This window comes from Achroia grisella, unplaced genomic scaffold (genome assembly GCF_030625045.1).
Source record: "Achroia grisella isolate CSIRO2021 unplaced genomic scaffold, CSIRO_AGI_Agris_v1 utg512, whole genome shotgun sequence".
In the NCBI taxonomy this organism is placed as follows: Eukaryota; Metazoa; Arthropoda; class Insecta; order Lepidoptera; family Pyralidae; genus Achroia; species Achroia grisella.
The window spans coordinates 1,976,898-2,002,357 of record NW_026712906.1 but is presented as its reverse complement, the minus strand read 5'-3'; the positions used below and the strand labels follow the sequence as shown (position 1 = coordinate 2,002,357).

Here is a 25,460-nt window from a genome sequence, read left to right as displayed (position 1 = left end):
AAGTACTTACAAACACAATAATGGATCACCTGTACATGCGCACACACGGCAACCGCGCAATAAATCTGCCCACACGAGCAAAATAGTTCACACACACATGCACACACGCTTCACCTTAGTAACCTCCACACAAGGGTCGTATACGAGTTCACTTGATATCACACTGTTGCGTTTTCACCTGTTGATGCGTTGACTGCTGAGAGTGTAGTGGTGAGACGATGTGTTTCAGTCGGTCCCTCTGTTTGGCGCGCTAAGGTCGTATCGCCTGGACCGTTTGCTGCTGTATCGACCACGTGCTGTGCACTGAATGCTAATTGCGTACTTACCTGCTGATAGTAAGTCGGCAACTTTTAGTTGCCGATAACAGTGGAACTGCTTCTGGATTTTTTTTTCTTTTTACCATTAACCCTGTATTATCAGGACTGTGCTAGTGGACTGTTTGAAGAGAGTGAACTTGTGACTTTGAACGTCTTGTTTTTATTTCGGCAAACTGAGGAACATATCGACGGCCGGGGAATATATTTGGAAATACGTGAAAGGTAGGTGGTGGCTGTTCGAATAATGATGAAAGTATAAAAACAAGTACAATGTTTTGTTATGTGGAATATGTTAGAGATAATACGTATGTAAGAATGGTAGTTTTACTTCTTGAAACCTATATATAAGTACAATATGTTATTACTAAATTACCTAGTAATAAAACAAAATTTTAGTTTACAACGTTGTTTAATTCTGTTTCATAATAAATAAAAAAAATATCGATTTGTAGAATGCTTACGTAAATATTTAATTATACTTAGATAGGTTTTAATTCATTATATAGGAATTAAGTTATTCACTTATTACTAAATAACCTAGGTATACAGATCCTACGACCAGTAGTTTTATGAAGTATATTGACAGCAGCACAGAATTATAACTCCATAAACATAGGTATGAACTATATGTCAATTTGACATCTGTCAAATCGACAGTTTAACCCCAAAAACAATAGCATTTGATCTGAAAAATAATCTGTAAACATGCTGTTGATTTTTTTTTTCAGACATAAATATCATAATTTATTAGAAATATAAATACTCAAAAAATAATTATATTAATAATTATTATCAAAATTTAAGAAAAAAATTTAATTACTAAAACTTTACATTTTGTTTAGGCCTAGTGCTGCTTATTAATATTTTATTTTAACTGTATGTTTTTACGTACCTAGAAGATAAGTACTTTAACTGTACTTATCTTCTAGGTACTTAGGATTTAAAGTAATAAAGGCATTGAAACTATGAATACTTTTTATAGAAATTTTAGGTATATAAGTGAATATTAGCATTAAAAAAAAACACTAAGTATCTTAATTCCTAGTTAGTGTAAAAAATCAATACAAAAATAATATATTCTTGTATTAGTAATACTGTGATAATATGCAATAGATGGATAATGAATAAAGCAAAAATATTTAAGAAAATATTGAACATATATATAAATATATAAATTCATCTAATCATCATATTATTACCAAATATATACAAGATGTATATTACTTTACTAATAGGCGATTAAATTTTTATTTAACAAACAATTTTATCAAAACTGATACCAATATAAAATAATAAATTAGTCAATTATACTTAGTAAAAATACATATGTGCCTCCAGTGAGATGTAATAGTAATTTTTTTATTTACGACCCTACTTTAAGTACAATATTTTTTCTTTCTATTCTTATAAGATGAGTACCTAAAATACCCATGTTTAAAAACAACAGAGGTAGACAATATTTAAAAGACTACCACTACTATAGTTTTTTTTTGTAAATCTCTAGAGGCATAGAAACAATAAATCCAAATGATTACTAGTATTTTCACGAATTATTTTTTTTATAATAAGGTATAAAATATATAATTGTTATTAAAGCAAGTTAAAACCTACTAACATACTTGCGAATTCACTAGATTACCTTTATTTTATCTATAGAGTACCTGCCAGTAAGTTATAATTTATATGATTATGGAGTCAAATTAGTTTAGCGGTGCCTACTGGATATATAATTTCGTCTCAGTCCGCTGCGCTTTAATCTTGAGGAATCACAAAAACCACTTCCGATAGCAATGATTTATTGGCATAATTTATTAGAACTCGGCGAAAGAGATGAGCTAAATGTAATATTCAGTTCAACTGTTTGCTACTTTGATTAATTCCAGTACTAATTCGTTGTTTGTTGTTGAATAAATTAGGACTAACAACAACACTTTGTTATTGCAAATAAATATCCTCTCATTATATAAAAAACATTTATTTGTAGTTGTGTTGGATACAAATTATAATCTCTATGTATTTGAAATTATCGAATCTATTGAAAACTCAACTATCAAAAATATGTACGTTCGTATTTATTATCATTTAAAGTCTTACTAATATTATAGGTGCGAAAGTTTGTGAGTATGAATGGATACATTGATGGATGTTTGTTTGTTACTTTTTCACGCAAAAACTACTGAATGTGTTTTACAATAATAACATCAGAATAACACACAGGCTATAAATTCCATGCGAGTGAAACCACGGGTACAGCTTGTATTTTACATAGTTTCCCTAATGTTTTACTATACTTGTTTTATGTTTCTCTTTCTAATTCTAATTTCTTGAATCTCGATCACTACCGAGTTAAACTGTATGAACGAAAATAAATCTCAGAGTGCGATGTCCGGGCTATAGAAACTACATTATTAGTTTCTTTGGGGATGCTAAAGTCCGCAGTTATTTTAGCGGTGTATTAGGTATACATACTCACAACTATGAATATATACACAAAATAAAGGGCTAATAATTTTATGGAGGAACGTTCCTTATGATCTTTCTTAAAGTCACTAGGCAGGTTTCTATGCACACTTACTATATTAGTGCAAATTGGTAAGTAATCATTCATCTTTATTTTTTTGTAAATAAACTTTACCATAGTAAATATACCATTTATGTAATGTGCACAAATATGTATATAATTTATATATATGTCACGATATCAAATACAAATCTATCAAGTTCTTTTAATTAACTAATTTCACGTTCAAATTATTTTACAACAAGTTAATAATTGCCTTCTATTGAATAATTCAGAACGAAGTACGCATTACCACGTGTAAAGAAATAATATCACCAAAATTTTATATCATTAGTTTTTACTAAATAACTACTAGATATTAGAATGTTGAATGTTAGACGTAAAGTCTTCTTCACGTCTAACATTCAACATTCTATTCAATATTCTAAATTCAGATCACTCCTGTTTCATACTTAACTAGAGAAAGTGCTAAAAGCAATATTTGTTCTAATATTAATTATCTAAATCAACGCGCATACAGTTGTAGCTACTGCTAATATATTATACACTCGTATATAAATCAATAACTTAAAATGATTCACTGAGATTATATTCTATTTCAAAGTCGTAAATAAATAATTTATATTTACTCCAAGAAAGTTAATGCTAACTCGCAAACTAAATCATTGACGGCTCTCATAAAATTTATTGAGAGACATGTACCGTAAAATTATACTTTTGAATATAAAGGAAACATATTAATAGAAGCTAATGGTATACAAGTGTATGAAACACGTTCTGTGAACGTCATACAGTATCGATTACTATAATATGGATCGTGACGTAAGCGTGTGAACGGTTGTAATTTTGTAATTAGTGTGGGTCACCATAAGGACAATGCATGTAATTTACTTGCATATATTACGATCGACTCTATATTTCTTGATATTAGAAGAAAAATTATTTACTTAACAGATTGTGATTTTTTTTTATTGGGTGTAAGCTGTCTGTTGATGTTTACATTCTGTGTTTGACGGACTCGGTGGTATAGCGGTTTAGCACACGACTTTACTTTCGAAGTCACGGGTTCGATTCCTCGCACGGCATACACATTTGTGTTTATATGATTGTTGGTTGTTGTTGTGTTGTTGTAAATATATTTATGAAAAAATTCATTGTATCAAATATATAGTACTCATAACACAAGCTAGCTTAACTTGGGTCTAGATGGTGCTGTGTGAATTGTCCTGTTATTGTGATTATTATTACTATTATTATTATAACATTCTACAACGCGTCTAAGATCTCTTACAAATATAGAAAATATCAATATTATAAAACTCGAGTATAGACCTGTCTTTAAGTTTTAAAATTAAGAGAGCTAGATCAATTATTTAAAGTCAAATAAATTTATTTGTTTTTAAATATATTTATTAACGGAGCGTAATTTATATTATTTGTCTTAAAAAAAGATAATACTATGGGTATACATACATAATGGTATGAGACGGTAGTAACAGTTTTTATTAGTTGTAGCATAAACGTATTTCTTCGTCATCATCATCATCATTGCAGCCCTGAAGACGTCCACTGCTGGACATAGGCCTCCCCCAAAGATCTCCACGACGATCGGTCCTGCGCTGCTTGCATCCTACGTATTTCTTATTACTATAAATAGTAAATATGTCTTCAGTGTCAATACACATAATAACTTTTTAATCTCTTTTAGAGTTTATCCTTATAGTACATAAAAAAACGAAAACTATATTTAAATGCATTTGTAATATTAAATTTATCTGCTTATATAAATATACTATATTATCCATGTAAACGAAATATGTAGACAATTTTTTTATAGACAGAAAATTACGTCACCTGTATCTAAAATTGAATATACAAGTATATTTTGAGCAGTTTAATATTACATCATATTGTAAATGCACCACGAACTTGATATAATCTATTATGTAACATATTACTAGGTATTATGAATCATTTTAAAATAGACCACTTATATACCTGTTGTATTAGCTGACCCGCGCGATTTTGTCTACGTATTTCATTGATGCTCTCCGCCTATTAGTCGTAGCGTGATATTATATATTATTACATAGTATAAAACAAAGTCGCTGTCGCTGTCTGTCTCTTAAAAATACGGAATTAATAAAATACTAAAGGAATTTGAAGCGGTTTTTTTAATAGATAGTGATTCAAGAGGAAGGTTTATATATATGCTACCCGCAACGGCTTCGCACGGGTGTACGATAGCTAGTAGTTTATAAACTTCCTCAGTAAATGGGATATCTAATACTGAAATAATTTTTCAATATAATTAGTAGGTTGCATTGGCATTAGCGTGTTCAACCAAACAAACTCTTCAGTTGTGTAATATAAATTTAGGTATAAAAAGACAGGAAAGAGTATTGTAAGTAAAAAGTATTTTTTTTCTTTTAATGGAAGATAATGGATTGGCGGAGCACCTGTGGAGGATCATAAGATGAACATGAGATCAAATCAACTGACCTGATCTCATGAAACATGTTTCCTGGTGAAATTCACCAGGAATTTATCATGATTATTTCCAGGAGAACCGCGTATACCAAGTTGACATGGTACATTGCTAGCAATGGGGTCAACAGTTCACATTACTAACAATCCCTTTATTCTAGTAGTTCAGTCTAGTCTTCTAGTAGTTTAGTCTAGTAGTCATTAATAGCAATGGGGGATACCAGTGCTATTAATGACCTGTCTGGAAACAATCGTGGTTAATTCCCCATAAATTGGCCACGATGGGCTAACTGACCTGATTAACTTCATCCTCATTCTATGATATTCCACTGGGACTGCGCAAGAGTATACCATCAGCAAATGCGGGTAGAATATTCCGTCATCAGACAAAAAATTATTTGATATATATGATATTATACTGTGCAAGGTGGTACAGATTTTAACGATATATTAATGAGATATTCATGTTACAAAATCTGCATACTATGACTCATTTTGTTCTACGAAAACCGGACAAGACACATTTGTTGTGAGTGGTTTCGATTAAATTATTAATTCTTCTATAGAAATACTGAAGCGTTGAATAATTATTAACTATTTGTCTCTCGTTTATTTCTGCACATTTGACCTATATTTTTTGCAGTCATTAATTTTTTTAACAATAAATATTAACACCTAAGATTAGTTGGGTTATTTTATTAATTTTATGATTTGTTACATCAATGGGTTTTTTTATGTAATTTATATTATCCCATTATACATTGTATAAATAATACCTGACAATGAAATAATGAAACAGCCCACTATTTTTTTGTTCAGATTTATATTTTTAGTTGTATATTTTTTTTATTTTAGTGATAAGTTTTATATTCCTCACTTGAGAAATGGAAAATCCGTATACAAAATTACGTCTGCTTTTTTAAAGTTTATCTCTAAGCCTAAGTTCGTCATCATCGTAGTATTTATTTTCATATCAAATTTAGTCCGTTCAGGACTAAATTCGAATTTAATTGTGAAAAGGTAACAAACAAACAGCTGGACATTGGGGAGAAGGGGATTGCTAGTAATGTGGACTAAAAACCCAAATTGCTAGCAATGTACTAAGTCAGGTTGCCCTCCATGTGGTTCCCTCGCGGAAACCACCATGATAAATTCATGGTGAATTTACCTCGTTTGTAACCAACCTGACCTCATGTTCATGTTATCATCCTTCACTGGTGACCCGCCAGCGTAAACAATTAGCTCAGGCGGGTGCATCATTTCATTGTCATCCATAAGACAAAACCCGGTGAGACTTTTATAATATCAAAATGATATAGATGATACAGTTTTATGAACCTTATCGCAGTATGATTTAGTACTAATATCCTTCTTTAAGTCCTGTAGGCGTATACTATGTCTCATCCAATGTGTGTACACATATCAATCGAAACTTATTACCATGCGGGCGGTCTCGTTCCGGAAGACATACGTCCATGTTCCTCATTTACACGCAGTGCGCGGGAGTGACTCGCGTGGCACCCTCGTCTCCGACAGGGTTGCCACATTCTAATGAAACATAATACACTTCTTTATAAACGAAAGGGAAAGGATTGTCAATAATGACTAATATTAGCAATATTGTACCATGTTATATCGATCTCCACGCGGATTTCTTACGCGAATTCGGTGGATTACGGGTTAATTCAAATAAATTCACATTTACCTAACATCATCCTTTGTGCCCATGCTAACGGCATACTCTGGCGGGGCACCAGGCGAGTGCGCTATTCAATTATCACCCATAACAATAAAGTATAATACGTTTAAAATGAAAAAAATATTTTTTTTATGTAATTGGAATGGCAAACAATTTGATAGCCCACGTCATGACATGCGTCACCTATAAACATGGACAGTACTTCGGGCATCACGTTATCATGTGATGCCCGTGCATTTGCGACTAATGCTATGCTGTTCTAGGGAACTAAAATCTCATGCCTCATATCTTGAATTTCATTGCAATTTATAATCGAAACACACCTTATATAATGAAAGCTGTTTGGATGTCGAAATGAGTGAAACTTAGACATAGATATTTTTTTTTTATAAAAAAGTTATATATGTATGTATTATAAGGTGACATTCAATCGAGATTGAGAGCCTTCTTCCTCTTTCTATTTTTACTAGAAATGTCATAGTAAATTATTTCATATTTGTTGTCAATTTAGTTTAAATAAAAAAAAAACTTTTGAATCTTTAACAACCCTAAGTTGAGTCTGTAAGTGATTAGACAATGGCGGGTCGGGTCGGAAGTGGGACGACCCGGACGACCGAGTGATTGTCACACTAGCTATACTAATAGCTGTTCGGGTGGCTCCTTGGAAATTAGGATTTCGGTTTCGGTTAATATAATATTTATAGTTAGCTCTCTATTGAACCGACCATTATTATAAACTCTTTATTATTTTTAGTACACAGAAGAAACATGGTAAGAAAAATAGACAATTGAAAAGTAGTCATACTTTTATGCATATATTTTTATTACTATAATGGCCACAGAGGTCTAGCGGTTTTACACACCTCTTAAATTTTGATTGTAGCGGATTCGATTCCTCTCACGGTACAAATATTTGTATTCATGAATATAATTTTCTGTATCATCTGAGTGTTATATTTGTATATCAAGTATGTATTAAAAAAATATATCTAAGTATATTTATCAGTTGTTTTATATACCACAACACCTACATAACATGGGACAAGATGGCGCTGTATCAATTGTCCAGGGATATGTTATTATATATCATATTTCTATAGAATACAAAGTTAGCCAGCAGATATGCTTTTTATAACAATAAATTATTTTTCATGTAAAATGTCGGCAACAGGTAAATAAATCCTATCGATTGATTTCTCTTCTTATAAATAAGTTATTATATTTTCTTGATTTCTAAAAGGTTATTACAATAAAAGGATTGAAACTGAGACGTTCATGGGTTCATATCACGGCTTGATCAAATTACTGACCGCAGCGACAGTGTAAGAACTCAGCCCACTGGTATTACGGGATAGTTTTTATATTTTTATATTATACTCTCCTTGAATAACGGCTTATTCGTCGTTCGTTCAATCGTTTAAAGGTAAAGAAAAGTATCTTAATATAGGTTTAGGTAGGTTTAATAACAGTCACAGGTCATTAATAAAGGTCGTAGAGTCATAATAGTTTTCCACACCAAAGTTTTGGGGTCACACGTAATTACTGAACAAAATAATACCAATACAATAGATAGCTTGTGAGATAATGATCTATAGTAAAATAAACTTTATAACGTGTACATTTAAATTGACTATTGTTTACGTTTATACTTATACTATAAGACCAATTGAAACTCTACTAAGTACTATTTACTATTTTTTTGTTTTAAAGAACTGTATCTTGTTCTTATATATTTTCTTTTTATTATACACATAATAACTGATAGAACATGTTTTTAGTTGCTTGATCAACTAGTAAAGGTTTTAATATAATATTATTTGATTCAAATTATTACTTAATACACACAAGAATTTAAGAAATTTAGAAGCACTTCCTTTAAAGTCTGTTGCTACAATTTATTTTATAAATTATGATATTCAAATAGCTTCATTGTTTTTATATATAATACACAGACTAAAAGGCATTCAATCCAATCTGTCAATACATATAAATATGATACAAGAATATGTAAAGCGAGACATTCCACAGGTCGATCGCTCGGTCAGTGGGCACAGATAAACTATGAACAGTAGTTCAACGTTATCAAAAAACTATTCCGTCGTGACCTCAAGGGTCCGTCCATATGGTATTTATTATTCTATTTGTGACACTTTAGAATGTCAAACAACCATCACCTATATGTGATATGAAGATAATCATGGACGTCATATCGTTAGAAAATTTCTGTAGTATTCATACGTTGCTATATACAAAAATTATATGCATTTAAAATATATTCAGCACATACAGAATAGTTAGTTTTGACACCATATTTCGGATGCCTAAATGATCATGCTTATATTCCCTGTAATTTCGCTATCATATATCTCATTAACATTCAAGCTTCGGTGGTCTAGCGGTTTAATACACTACTTTACTTCCGATGGTCATAGGTTCTCTTCCTCGCTCGGTACAAACTTTTGTATTCATGTGTACCTTACACATGAATTAATAAAATTGTTTATGTTTATCAGTGTTTTCTATCTATTACGTATGTATTTACGTATTCTATCAGTTGTCCATTACCCATAACAAAGCTGTGCTTGGCTTGCTAGACTAGAGGTGCTATGGGTTTTGTCATTTACTGTTATTATTAAATATTTATCTTGAATAATAAAACTCACTTTCAACCGCTACATTGATGAAATGTTATGTTTGATGTATATATGTATAGGCTGTTAATGTATGGAAAAAAAGCCATTTTTTATAGCCCAATAGCCCATATACTAATGGAATTACGTATACTAAACACTGAAATATATTTTAAATGCCTATAATTTTGTATATATATGTGATATACTATTGTTGCAAAATTTGTACGTATTTCAGCGAATTTTTTTGGATATCGATAAGATTAACTCCAATGTTGCTTCCTTACAAATTTTATAAGTATTACAACTTTTTGGATTTATTATACTGCATCTATTATAATCTGTGGTCAGATTGGCTCGGTCGGGAAGCCGCGACCTCGGTACTTGATTCCACAGTCTGCGCACGCACAAGCGCGGGCATCCGCATAACCTTACACGACATGCACATAACATATAATTGTTATACGTATCTACATATAATAGATATAGTAACACATCAATAATATAATTATATTAGTGGGAAGAGTATCGTTAGTAATGTTGACTTACATTATGATTCCTAGCAATGCACCATCACGATAAATTCCTGGCAAAGTTGTCACGATGGGCTAACGGACCTGACTTAATTTTCATCTTCATTATGCTTCACTAGTGCCAGCATGAAACGTTAGCGCAGACGGAAGCACCATTTCATTATCATCCATTAAAAATATATAAATTGTGTTGCCTTTTGCGCCGGAAGTTGCTAATTAAGGTCCTAATCCTAAGGAACAAAAAATTGTCTGGCGTTATGTATTAACCAGAGAGGGACTTGTGCAAATACTGCTACTTGGGTACTATAGTCTCAGTTAATAAATAATATAAGAGATTAATCGTAAAGAGAACAAAATACTCAAAGAATCGAAAAAGAAATTAATTTGAAAAATATCATGCAAACTTATTTCTGAAATTTTTAACTAAAATTATTAACCTCCGGACTGACAACGCATGACGTCACATGATAACGTTGTTAACGTGGTCTTGTTCATGCATATAGGCGATGGTTTCCACTTTCCATCAGGTGTGCACTCAGCTTGTATGCCGTTCCAATTACATATAAAAAAGTTGAAACATCTTGGCAGTAATTCGAGATCACGCTTTTTTTAGTTACCGTTCCGCATCAAGACAGTCGGAGGTCGCGACCGGACGGTGATCACGACCGCTACCACTCTGGCGTGGTGACCGCTACCACAAACGTACGTGACCGTCTGATGGGAACGTAGGTTGTACCCGGTGATAGTTTCTTGCGAATCTGACGAACCAATTTACTCCAGTAGATGATTAGATTGGGGAAACGCCAGACAGTGTTTATAAATGATGGAATAGTAAATATTTCTTTCTTTTTATGTATATTTAAAAAAATAGTATCTTCTACTTTAAAAATAATTTCGCGAATTCTTATAGGTACTTTAACAGTTAGATATGCTATTGAAAAACAATAACAAATAGATGGATATTGATGAAAATTATAACAGTTTTTTATTTGAGCGCAATGTTTACACAACAAAATTTTATTCGTAAGGTTGTATTTATTATTATTATAAATTTAGGTTAAGAAAAATCTGTATATTTTTGTTTAAAAATAAATTCACGATTTCTACTCTAGGTATTTTAAACAGTTAGATGTGATATACAAAAACAATAAATAAAACTGGTAAAGATATTGTGTAACATATACACAATAATACACATATAAACAAAAATTATACTTGACATGAGAAAACAATATTTCTATTCTATTTCCAAGAAAGCTTTTTTTTTTAATAAACTTAATTTAAGTACTACCGAATAGTATTTTTTTAAATTTCACAATCACATTCGAAATCAAATTCTGACAAGAAGAATGGCCAAGGAACTTGCACCTTAAAAGAGTACTAACCGCTCTTCCGAATGAAACATAAGATTTGAAACTATTTTTCTTGGAAGTTTGTTTTAATTAACTGCTAACACGGATGTAAATAACTTTCATAAGTTAATTAATATGGTTATCTAGGAATGTCTTTCTTCGCACCTGTCCTTATATTTCAATACGTTAAAAGCTAATTAGAAACGCCTCATCGTTATCTAAAACTAAATAAGTCTTGCTTCGAGCGTCTAGTGTTTAGATAAATTAATTATTCAATTTTTGATTGGTGTTAGAAAACCAATTTGTGAAACATATTTTTAAACTTTTAGGTTGTGCGTAGGTGTGACCCAAGGTTGTGTAATTAGTTAAAAAATATGTTCCTCTAATATAAAATATGTAAAATTTAGAAACAAAAATATATCATCTTGTTTTATTAATGTCTAAGATTAATATGTAATTTTGGGTTGACACTTTGTTGATTAAGAATATACTTACAAACTACATCATAATTGGATATTTATTTTTACTGTCAAAACTATAGTTTCAATCTCGTTGTAAATTTTTTATAATTATTACGTACGATTTAACATCGTGTATTATTTCACCAAATTCAGTTCGCAATCGGTAATCGAACGCTGTGCCATTTATCAGTCATCTAAAATTAAGCAATTTTAGTAAAATATACTATAAATATATTAAGAAACTCCTTAACTTTGGTGATTTCGATAATAACCAATAGACAGAAATCGTAGTCGGATTTAAATATATAAATAAATGTAGGATGGAAATCTAATTGCTTAGTTCGTATCCCTAATCAATATGACTTTACTACTATATATTACAAAAATATAGAAAGTTAATTTTAATTAAAATCAGAGTTATGAACTTTATACACATGTAAAGAATAATATTATTATTTTACATAGTTTAATGAGCCAATAAATTTACCTTGTCAAATTCAGTGCCTTTATTATTAGTTTTTTTTACATCTCAATATTTGCAGAATTAAGTTGTCATATTCACCTCCACCTTGCGACCAGTCGATTACTAAAGAATTTTATAAGGTCCATTTTTGGGGTTCGAACCAAAATGGCAAGAAGATTTTTCGTAGCAATTAGATGCAGGTGCTGTAATAAATAAAATATTCGCAGATATAGTTATTTTCATTATTTTTTGTTATTGCATGAGACACAAACGTGTAATATTTTTAAATTAACTAGTGACCGTGACAATGTATTTTTTGAGTTATTATTATTAATAATATAAATACGAATAGCAAGTGTTTATAGTGACTTTCAAAGGATAGACAAGATAAAGTATCATCGGTGTGGTATCCTCAATGTGAAACGTCTAGAAGCTTGCTTTGAAGCGTCTTTCAGGAAGTCAACGTTTGAGTGGTACCACCGGTGTCACATGATAACGTGATCTCTAGGTTTTTCATGTATATATATTTACAATCAGAAGAGTTTTCAGCTTCTTTGTTGTTCCAATAACAAAAAAATATTTTTTGAAAAAAATATTTTATAAGCAATTTATCTTTAGTACAGAACCCCTGTGCACGAGTAGGTCTTGCGCTGAACCGTTTGTTTACAGCACGAATGAAAATCCTATTAACATTCTACAGGCTGGATTGGTCGGTACAGTCGACACGGCAAAGGATCGCGCTCCATCCTTTACGGACAAATTTGTTTTTTATCACATCAACTGCGACAGTTTTTGTCGCCTGTGACATTTTTCAGCGTCGCAGGTGCAGGTCACGTTTCGGGCCATCACGAATGGCGACGTCATCTAGCGACAAGTGCGACTCGCCGGCGGTTTTTGTGCGATGAATGGACATTTTCAGACGATTTGTTGCGGTGCAGGTGAGGTCGACAAGTGTCGCGAGAAGTCACGAGCGGAGTGACTGGTATATCTCTCGGGTTAGGGTACAGCGGTCGAATAGATACTGTGTTAGTCAGATAAAATGCAAATGATTTGTATTTAAAGATAACTAACATATTAAAAAGAAATTAGTCTAATAATTAATATGTCACGTTCATTAATTGAAGAAAGTAATTGATATATTATAAAAATCAGCCTGTATTATGTATATGCAGTTTCGTCTTATATTATGTATGCATATTACAAACAACTTATATTTTTGATGACTATTTTAAGGTTTCTTTAAGGGACGATTACGCGCACCCCGGTGTTTCGTAAATGTTTACTATCACATTAGCTGTATGCTTGTTTGGTATTACTGTGCTATAAAAAATATAATCATATAGTTATAAATATAGTAGATAATATATAATTTTCTGTTCAAAATTGTAGTGAAAAATATATGTAATGACATTCGTACATTATGAGTCATAAATTACAAATTACCCGTAAGCAAATGATTATATGTACATACTATATCGTTAACATTAATTTTTACAACGCGCAATTTACACGTAAATGTATAAAGCGCCTAATGTAAGTAACATAAAATATTTATTATTTATAATTATCTATTCATCTTGTGACCATATTTGAATCGAAAAACCTTCTGAAGATTTTATTTTTTATTCATAATGATTTGTCTCTTTCTAATTATTAAAGTAATGATATCAAATAAACCATGTTTGGTTGCAGTATATCTATATTAGGAGAGGCCTACGCTAAACATTTCTCTCCTCTAACACTCATTCATTCATCACTCACTCATTAACATACCACTGCAGGAGTTATGAAGGATGTTAATGAGTTATTATGCTGTGATTAAGTACAGTATAGAAATACTGTAACTAGATTTATTTCATTTATTATTTCATGTAAATCATTATTTATTAGGAATATATTCTTACTTTGAATCAAAACATACATTACTTATTTTTTTTTTAATTCATCACTAGCAAATGCAATACTCACGGAACCCACTCGTTAAATATCATCGAGCTTTGATCTCTTTTTGAATTTTTTTGTGTTCGAAATTCAAGTGATCTTTGAACTGGTTTGATGGAAACGGCGTAAAAACTCAACGATTATGAGACAGATATACGTATTAGATCGCGTGATACGGTCCAATACTTTATTTTCATTTTATTGCCCGCTCGCATTCTTTAAATTATCCGATGCATAACGATTTTGTGTTAGTCATTTGTAATTCGATACCTTATAGGTATCGTAAAACGTATGTAGATCTTAAAGTCGGTATCTAACCACTTAGTTAGATCAGAGATTTCGCATTGCTTTGTGTATTCTACTAGTATTGTTCTCAAGAATTGTTAGACATGTATCCCAGGGCTACCTTTTACAATCGCACTGCTCGCCATGGACAGAGAATTCATCCCCACATGCTAGAACCTAAGTGGTCTCGGACATTGTGGTTTTAGAGACTTTCCTTCAGCGTACATTTAGACTGTGGAATGAACTACCTGCCTAGGTTTTCTTCTGGACTACAGCATGGAGTTTCTTAAGGGTCGGTAATGCGAACGTGACAGGCCTAATGTTTGAGGCGTCCATAAACTACGGTAAGCGTTAATCATCAGATAGACCGTATGTTTGTTTGCATATTATGTCATAGTATAAAAAAAAGAAATATTATATATAAGGGTGTAGGATACTACACCCTTATATATAATATTTCTTTTTTTTTTAGCTAAACTACCGGAACTTAGCTTACTTGCAAGTATAACAAATAATAATAATTTTAATAATTAGATTATAGTATACCTGTATAGGATGTATGGATGATAATAAAATCAGGTCGTTTAGTCACCTGACGAATTTAAGTGAATGATCACTTTCTAAAAAAGGTCAAGTCAAATCAAATCAGAATATATTTTTTCATTGGGTCTATTACAGACTCCTATGACATGTCAAATCTACCAATCGAGTGGAAGTCGTCATACCCTGTCATATTACAATTTGCTCTATATACGGCTTAACTAGTAATATAAAATAAATTGCTATCTGTATGTTCTAATTCATCTTCACTGATTTGCCTTGACAAGGTTTATATGAGAGAAAACTATTGGAAAATCCAGTAAAAAATTAGTATTTTTATTGCAACCTTGTTTTTGTAGTCTTATTGTTACATTATACACGTGTATTCATTAAAGTTAAAGTCAACAATGAAGGAAAGAAAAGGTATACCTAAACAACATGTTTAAGTTACCTTTTCTTTCCTGAATGTTACAAATAGAATATATGCTATCATCTATTTTCCTTTTTATTTCAATCTTCAATATAAAATTAATAAATGTTAGTTTCGTAAATTTTACAGCCACATTAAAAATATATAAAGTAAATATATATTCTGTTGATCACTCTGATCCAGATCTTGATACCGCCGCGGCCTTTATTTCTCGTGACATGTAATTCCCTGTCATTATTTACGTTTACTCGTTCATTTCAAGTTTGCGTAAACTTAATTCAAAAACAACTGTATTCTTACGTAACACCTGAGGTAATGTAAAGTTAAAACAATAATTAATGTATAGACCAGTGATTCCCAAAGTGATCTAAAGACCCCTGGGGGTCGACCCCAGGGGTCTATGACAGCGGTCCTTTTGTTTTTGTTACTTCATATTTTTAACACTAAAATTTACTATAGTTAGAAATTTACAAAAAATCAATACCAGGTAAGAATGGCGGTCTACTCAAAACCGAAGAAAAAGGCAAACTTTTTGTGTCGTAGACGACGACACAAAAAGTTTGGAAACCTCTGGTATAGACTATTAGTCTATTTATAATATTAATGAAACTCTTTATTAATATAGATATTAATTATTTACATATATTTATATAAAAACAAGATTAGACAATTGTTATGAAACTAGTTTATTATTTTTCCTATGTTATAACACAACAAATAAAATCATTCTATTAATTTGTAAATACAGATAAAACAAGCTGGGCCTGTGACTTTATACTATAGTACAGTCGGTATAACAATAGTTTACAGCTTTTTTGTAAACGGCTTAGTTGATAAAATTGCAAAAAATTATGGGAAACTGACCTCCTAACCTGTTTCGGATATTAACGAGTACAGACAAACATAAATACATAAATTCTTATAATTATTTTAAACCTACTAATATGTTTTATATGTATACCTTCATATTATGTACAGATAGGTATCCGTTACGTCTTTATTATATGTACCTGTTGATGGACACACAAAAGAATAGAAAATATGCTTCGTCTAGCAATCAGTTAAATAGTAAACTAAGAAAAAAAAACATATTTTGGATAAAGTCAGATGTTGAAAGAAAATTATCGGGTTTTTTAGTTCGGGTACACAATGCTTTATTTAATGCCGGTGTCGGTGCCTTTAAAATGTAAAAGGTACCTTAATAATGACAATAATAATGTATATCTTGATCAGGGATGTCAATTGTATAAAGTATATCGTAAAAATACGAAGTATTTGGTAAAAGAACATTTTCAGTCTCAAACAAGCTTGTGTGAGATTCCGATCTACGTTCAAAATACTATGACATACGAGATTAGAGAGTCAAATTGAGCTAATGTATGAGATTCCATTCATTCATAAATTAAGAGCTGTGCGCTCTTGTCAGTGGAACTCTTGCCATTTACCATCAATCTATTTAGTTGTTGACACGACTCCAACTTTTTCTTAATCTGCTTGATATAGCTGTGTTTTGGTCTTGGAGATTTTATTAGACTTTTTTATTTCCTACGAGGTAAAGTTTTTAAGTTTGGCAACCCTAATGAACGGTCAGACGAGGTACGAGTTGGAGAGGCGAGGTCGCGAAAATCGGAGCGAAAGTGTCAAGTGACTGGCGGAACTGCTCCAGTTGATCCAAGGTTGCGTCGAAAGGGATCCATAAATGGACGAAGAACACTTCGTTAAATTTCAAGTTTGGAACGTTGCGTCACCTCGGCGTATGGCCCGTAATAATGTAATATATGGTTGATTATTGTATCGGAAATCATATTTATTTATAAATATACTAACTGTCCATGCGGTTTCATTCTTATTAAATTTCAATAAAAACAATAACCTATGTGTTATTCTTATAACTGTAAAGTTTCATCTAAATCCATTCAGTAGTTTTTGCGTAAAAGAGTAACAAACATCCATACTAGCAAACTTTTGCATTTATAATATTATTAGGATTACCCGCAACTTTGTCGGCTTCCTTGAGATAAAAATAGTCTATACTTGTAGTCTTAATATATTCACGTTTATAAAATCCATTCAGCCGCTTATTCGTAAAAAGGTAACAAACAGACACATATTTATTTTATTAGTATTGATTTATTACTTGTTATATTACATGAACAGCACTATAGGTATCATATGTTACCAATTACTGGAAACCTCAAACTTTTTGCTGTATTGTTTATGCCTTTTCTTTAGTGTATCTTATAAATAAAGTATATTCTATCTATCTATCTATCCAGTTACATAAAAAAAGAAAAATAATTTGTCTATCTTTATTTTAAATATTAGAACGCGGATATAGAACGTAATTCTAAGTATAAATCTTAATTAACAATTATAAATATTCATAATTAAAAAACAAACAGTAATTTCCGCTGTTTTAGAATTAATCGCAATAATTTTATTTCGGTAGAAACAATCTTAACTAGATATTAAATGCAATATTTATATTTATCATTAATATACGTCCATTTATTCAAATTAGTCTACTGTGCGATGTAAATTATATTTGATTAGTTACTTGTTAAATTTATAGTGGATTGTATTTTAATCAATACAAAATAAATGAGGTGATATCTCTATAGTGAGATAGTTAATTGTGAATTGAAATTTTGGAACAAAAAATATATATACAAGACCTACTTTTTATATGTTTTAAAATAAAATATTGTGAAATAATTCTCGTCATATGTATTTGCGTACGATTTAATTATAAACTGCTTATATTAAGTTTATTTCAATAAAGATATTATTTCATTCCAGTTCATTTTAATTCCAGTTTCCTAAAAATATTGGAATTAATTTAATTATTATGAAATTCGAATAACACTTCAATGTCTTGATGACTATAATATGCTCAGATGGTGAGAAGTTTAAGAATTCTAATAACGTTATCTCAACGAAGAAATTTTAATGAAATTACGAGACAAACATTTGTAAAGCTAAAAGGGATAAAATATGGCGTTAATATATAATATAATATGGCTTTAATAAACCTGGTTTTAAAAATAAAGTAGTATACCAATGCCTATAAAACAAAATGTAAACATTTTAGAAATCGTATTAATAAATTCATTTATCACATCCGTTTCACAATCTTGTTTTTTCAAAGTTCACAGTTCAAAATTTCGCTAAGTTTAAATGTTACCAAATCTAAGTTTTATATTTGATTTATATTTGGTATTGAATATTTATGCCTATAGAATATATGCGAGAACTGGCGATAATAATGAAAAGATAATTCATCATTACATAAGTCGATGGTTTTAGCGACGCATCGGCAATGGTGTGTTGTTTCCAATAAATGTGTGCGGAGTTCAAACACTTTTAGAGAATTTATTTTACATTCGTCTCTGGTTGCAGTCAATTCGGTATTTTACTAAGATAGACTTTATATAGATTCTTTTGCATGGATACCTCTATCTATTTCAGCCACCAAGCTGCTTGATTGGTATGGTATGTTTCAATCTGAAGGTTGAGAGATGGCAGTGAAATTACACATGACACATTAGTCCTTCTGAATGCCAACATATGCTTTATATGGAAGTCACATAATGACGGAATATCTACGGCGCTGTTCATGTACATGTATGTATACAACGGTACTACTTACCATCAGGTCAAATATCAGCTTATTAGTCTTTATATTTTATATTGCTAATTTCATAAAAAATCAAAATAAAATTCACTCTCCCTCTCTCTCACAGACACACACACACACACATCTTTCTGTTCTGATTGTTTCCCTTTCTTTATGGAACCGAAACTTAATTAAATGTAATTAAACATAAAAATCTAAATGAAACTGCGAGCGGAGCAGCGAATATTTCCACGGTGTCATGAACGGGCCAAGTCACGAAGGCACTGAAGATGTAGAAAGTATTTAAAAAGCGCAATTTCACGGGAGTTGCATGTTGTCCGCCCAATTCTATTGTGAACCGGTAATAGCGGACGATTATGTGGCATGTCATACTGTTTGCCATTGTGTTTCGACATGTTGAAGACTGCAATAGCCACATTGTGACGAACATAAATATTTGACGCGCGCTGATAAGGCAGTTGAGTTTTTAATTTATAAGAGGCATATTTATTGAAATACAATATGGGGTATGATATTGTGTTATATTTTTCTTCTATGTTTTTTATTGACACAACAAGAAGTACGAAGATTTTTTGCAATGCCGATACTGATACTTGTATGCCTAATATACAGGGCAGGTGACACAATTGATTTATTATGTACTAAATTTATAGAGTTTTTGATCTAAAGTTAAGGAAAGCTGTCCCTTCAACTAATAGTGCTCTACATTACACCGGTCATTTACCCCCGGGTCACATCGAGGTCGTGTGTCAGCTATGCAACTGACCAGAATACCTAAGCAATCACATATGCTTGAATTGCACAAAACGTATCCAGGTCACTGAACTCACATAGCATTCGGAAGCAAAATGGTATATAGGGTTTTATCACTGTTTTCTTCGATAAATTTATATACAGACTAGTTGTTTCCCGAACTTCGCGCGAACACATTTCTTTGGTTTTGATTCTAAACAAACTTGGTCATTTTTAACGCAACTAAGCTACGTAGCTTTAATTATTACTGGAATTTCGACTTGGTTTTTAATAATTCAAGTTGTAACATACATATACTGGTATACAAATATAATCCTCAATTAATTACATGGAAACGAATCCCGAAATAAAAAACAACGCAAATAAGACAGTGACCAGTCGTTTAAAGGTATTAACTGTCAATATAACGTCGGATAAGACGTCACAGCGAGTTACGAAACTTGATCTTACTACATAGTGCTGTTACTCCAATTATTATTTCGGATCAACGATATAATACTATATGACATTTAAATATTTATTGTAATTGTTTTAGAATATATAGTGCATTTGATATTATTTGTGTGTTTGTGGTATTTCACAATAATTCCTTATCATAAGTTAAGGTATAAAATTCATCATTATTAATATAAACAAAGCTTATTACTTAAATTTTTTTTATTATACAATTAAATTCAACTGTATAATTCTGTAAAAATAAATATTAGACAAACGTTATTTTTAATACAAAATAGAATAATTAAATTGTGACCTATGGCGTGAATGTTGCTCAGTATTAAGAAATCGTTCTATTGGAAATCAGTTGAAAATAGACTTGGATAGCATCACTAGATCGAACTGGATTGACCGTTCGGTTATTTATGAGGCGAACTCTGTGACAATGGATCTAATTGACGGGTAATCGGGACCGACGATCAGCTAACTAAGAAACCGGTTGTGGCACCTGGCCTCTATGCTGCAGCATCGGACACTTAGGCTTTGGGCATGAGCGAAGCGGATTAGATTAGCGGATAGAACATAATATATATATTAGTATTAGAAATAATTGATTAACGTCTAACGGCCAGCCTCGGCTTTCCATGAATGGACATTTCTTTACATCTACTTGAAGTTCAAACATTATTAAAGTTTTAGCAGGGATATTTACTTTTTACTAGTATATAGTAATATTTAGGGATAATGTAGTATTGTAATGGTAAAAGAAATTATAAAAACAGTCCAGAAGTTTTTACGTTATTCGTTCCAAACATAGAAAAATAACAAAACATAGTAGATAGTTTTTTAAATATTTATTTGATTCCAAGCTGTATCTGCAGCGCTGTAAATATTAAAATCCTGTGTTTTGAAGTGTACTGGAGTGTCTTTTTGTGTGTATTTTCCGGACCACGTGAATGCAGTATTTGAACTGCAGAAGACATCAGAGCAAAAATAAGGTACCTACTTGACTGACTCCTAACCTTATACGGTTCTAAAGAATTCTTAATTTCTCTAACATTATCCCATGTTATTAGATATGATTTATTTTAGATTAACATCTAGAATTTTTATGATTTATACGAGTACTAAATATAATTCTCGTTTTAAATTAGATCCTTCTAATTGTTTTTACTAATAGGAATGACAAACAAACTCATGACACACCTGATGGTAAGCGATAACCGTTACCTATATACATGAATAGCACTATGGACATTATGTTATCACGTGAGTCCCGTGATGGCACTCATGTATTGCCATTTCAGAGAACTAAAATGTTATTTATGGCTCTTGTATTATAATTTCACTTATAACTTTATTATATAATTTGTTATATTCAGTTCTTGTATGTAAGTAAGTGTAAGTAAATGAAAGAGTAACAAACATATACTTATTTATTTTCACAAAATTTTCGGATGTGTAATATTAATAGAATCGTAAACAATTTGACTATATTTTCTTTAAACTATCTTCAGAAATAGAAAACCCTCTCTCTAGGCACTATATTAACATCGTCAAAATTTTTAATCTTCAAGTAGGCTACGGGTTTTATAAATTTGTTAAACGAATGATAGACCTACAATTAACTTGTAAAGGTTATATTATACGCTTTTTATTACATTTTCAATGAAGACTTTACTCTGAGTTAATTGGTATTTGTAGATAGGAAACACTTTTATTGATTTACGAGTAATTACTGCTTGTTCGTTGTTTTTATTGGTAATTGAATACACTGGGACTATTTTTTTATGTCATAGCGAGAAGTATATAATACTAGACATCCGCCCCGGCTTCATACGGGTACGAATATTACGAGATCTTTGCTTTTGAAAATAAATACACACCCAACTTATTTGCTGAAAATGTGTACATGTATTTCTGAATAGGTAAAAGAATTTTAATAAATATTTTTTAGTCTATTTATTACAAATCACAAATCAAATCTTTCGTCATTGTGTATACAGATATAGCAAGTGATCTATGATTCTAATTATACTTATAATTCGTATTGCTCGTATCATAGTCAAAACAAGAGTCTTTAAATTTCCTTATATTATGTTTTGTCGATGTGTATATGTGGCTAGTTAGAGAATACTACATTTTAGAGAATAAGTCTTGAATCCGTATAAACAGACAGACGAAATTTTTCATATTGACAATTATTTTTAATAATAAATATATTATGCAAACAATGACTTACCTAATAGGCATTTGACTACTTTTACGAAACACTGAAAGTCTAGCAAATTGATGGCCCAGTTGCTGAGACAGCGCCAAAGCCTATTTACATATTATCAACTTCGCTGATTGATTAATTGGTGATATCTATACTCATTTCTAAACACTAGTTATGTACCCTGGATTTGCCCAGTTGGACATAATTTTGTGAGTTTTATTTGTATAGGCATATGAATATGTGTCTGAATTTTTTAATTAATTTTAATAATTGAATTTTTATATCAGTCATATATTTTTTGAGTTTGTCTATTATGAATAATGAAATCATAATGGCATAGATAGGGTTTATGAAATTGAAAATTTCAATCGGATATCAATAAAACCTTTTTGCATCACAATCTTGAGAAAGAATGGGTATAGGCATCACGCTATGATCCTTAGGATACGACCAAAAGGAAATAAGTTAGAATTAAAGAAAATTTAGGTGAGTGACGTGATACGATGCTGTGGGTTATGGGGTGAAGGTATCGCCATTTCTAAATGCGATCGATGAAACTGTGGGGCATAGCTAGTAAAATTATAATAATTTATTCCTTATTAATTATCCTTTACGATCGTTTGAAGTCGAACGTTTCTGACGTTTACTACAGCGTATAATATTATATAGTCTATGCTTTTACACAAATCACTAAATTACCTTTGAATTGTTTTGAGACATTTTTATGTTGTTTTAATTTATATTGAAGCGTATCTTGAACGTTTTATAACACATAGTATATTAACTAGTACTAATGAATTTGTTTAAAATATAATTTGTTAGACGGAAACCATAATGAGCAGGATGTATAAATTATATTTAATTATATGTTATTCGACAGTAGAATTTACCTATATCGCGGTCCACAGCGGGTCTTTTCCGGGTGAATATGAAGTATGAACTCATACGGTAGCTTAGCTGGTAGTAAGAAAGGCTAACTTATCTGACTTCATGCTCATACTGTCTTCCGCTGGTGCCCCGCCAGCGTATCCCGTTAGCGCTGACGGGTGCACCATACCATAAACATTCATTTAAAAAAACTGGTTGACCACCGAGATGCTAAACATATTATTATCTTTAAATCTTGTGAAGGCATTAGGTAAGTTCAATAAATTAAGCATGCTTAATTTTAATTCACACTGAATGTTGAATAGAATTAAGAATTTAAGTATATGTATAATGCTAAGTATGTTGGACATTAATTTGATCAGAATGTGAATTATTCTGCATTAATTAGTATGCCAATAAATCCTAATTCAGTTTATTTAGCATGCTTAATGGCAATGATATATTTGAATTAAATTATAATAATAATAATAATAACCCTAGACAATACATTCATCGTTATCTAGTCCCTTATGTTATGGGCACGAGACAATTGACATAATTAAATACATTTTGTTTTGTAAATATATACATAATATAGATAGAAAATACACAGATCAATCGGAAGTAAAGCATTGCGCTAAACCGCTAACCCACCGAGGCCGTCATAGTTATTAATTAGAAAAAATCTAATCTATAGCTATAGTCTGTAGGTTAGAATTTACGTTGGTAAATTCTAACATACCCAGGTATTTTCTATCTAAATTATGAAGAAACCTTTTTCTTTCTTTTGATTAATATTGTAAAGCAATCGAAGCTGTCAATAAAAGCTTGATAAAACGTCAACCTCAACTATGCTCTATCTTTGTACATATGTACGTCGAAATTCATATAAAATAATTTCACTAACAGATTATTAATATATAGAAACACCGATAACGAACCATACTAATCCGATTGAAATGTGTGTTCGCAACACCTCAAATTGACAACACCTCTGACCTATATAAGATTACAATCGTCAAGTAATAGATAAATATATAGTTAGTTAAAATAATAATACTACAACTATACAATGTAAGTTAAAACTAGAATTCCAATATGGCGACACGTTTCAACTGTATGTACTTATAAGACAGGGTCATCTTATTTTGAAAATGAATAGGCAGTGACCGGCCAAGTTTCTCATAGTCATTAGTATTTAGTAAACATAGCACGCGTGCGAATACCTACCTGCGCCGGCGCAGGAATGTGAGGTTTTCACTGTACTACACATTATATACGCCGCTAGATAACTTATACCGGCATTTCTTACATTTTGCTCTATTTGACGGCCTCGGTGGTCGAATGGGTTAGCACACTGTTTTACTTCAGATGGTCTCGGTTTCGATCCCTGGCAAAATTTGTATTCATGAGTATGATTTGCTTTGGTCTGAGTATTTTATATGTATATTATGTATGATATTATGTTTACAAAAAAAATGTATCTAAACATTTTGTTTGGAAGTAGATTGCACTGTGTGAATTGTTCTAAGCTATTATTATTTTTGAAGCATGCGACTGCGGAGCGCCGTCTCACCTATTGTCCTGTCCTTTGTAACCATCGTCCTGCACAAAGAAAAATCTAAAAAATGCGACGGAATGCACAAAAGTCGTCGCAACTTTCTAGGATAAGTGCATTTAGTTGCCATTGAAACCATAAAACAAGATTATTTTTATTACTGATTAAAAGCCGCAAGTTGTGGGCAATCCATCCACATATAATTCAGAAACAATTCATTATTTTTGACCCCTCTCCCCGTTCTAGGCACACGTGGTCATATTTGTGACAGTTCCCTCTCCCTAGTGTGACATCACAAGTGTGATTTTAATATAGCAATGTGTGTATTAAATT

The 25,460-nt window shown here is 31.3% G+C and overlaps 1 protein-coding gene across 2 annotated transcripts in view; it reads left to right on the top strand.

Annotated features, from left to right (window-relative positions):
• LOC131846761 (uncharacterized) overlaps positions 1 to 25,460 on the top strand; it is a 268,899-nt gene that overhangs the window by 66,037 nt on the left and 177,402 nt on the right. Inside the window, exon 1 of one of the 2 annotated variants that reach the window (XM_059196154.1) lies at positions 204 to 539. The exons of the other annotated variant lie outside the window; for it this stretch is intronic. The gene's annotated coding sequence lies outside the window, so the exon portion shown is untranslated. Of the gene's footprint in view, positions 1 to 203; positions 540 to 25,460 lie in introns of those variants that run through there. 2 annotated transcript variants of the gene reach the window in all.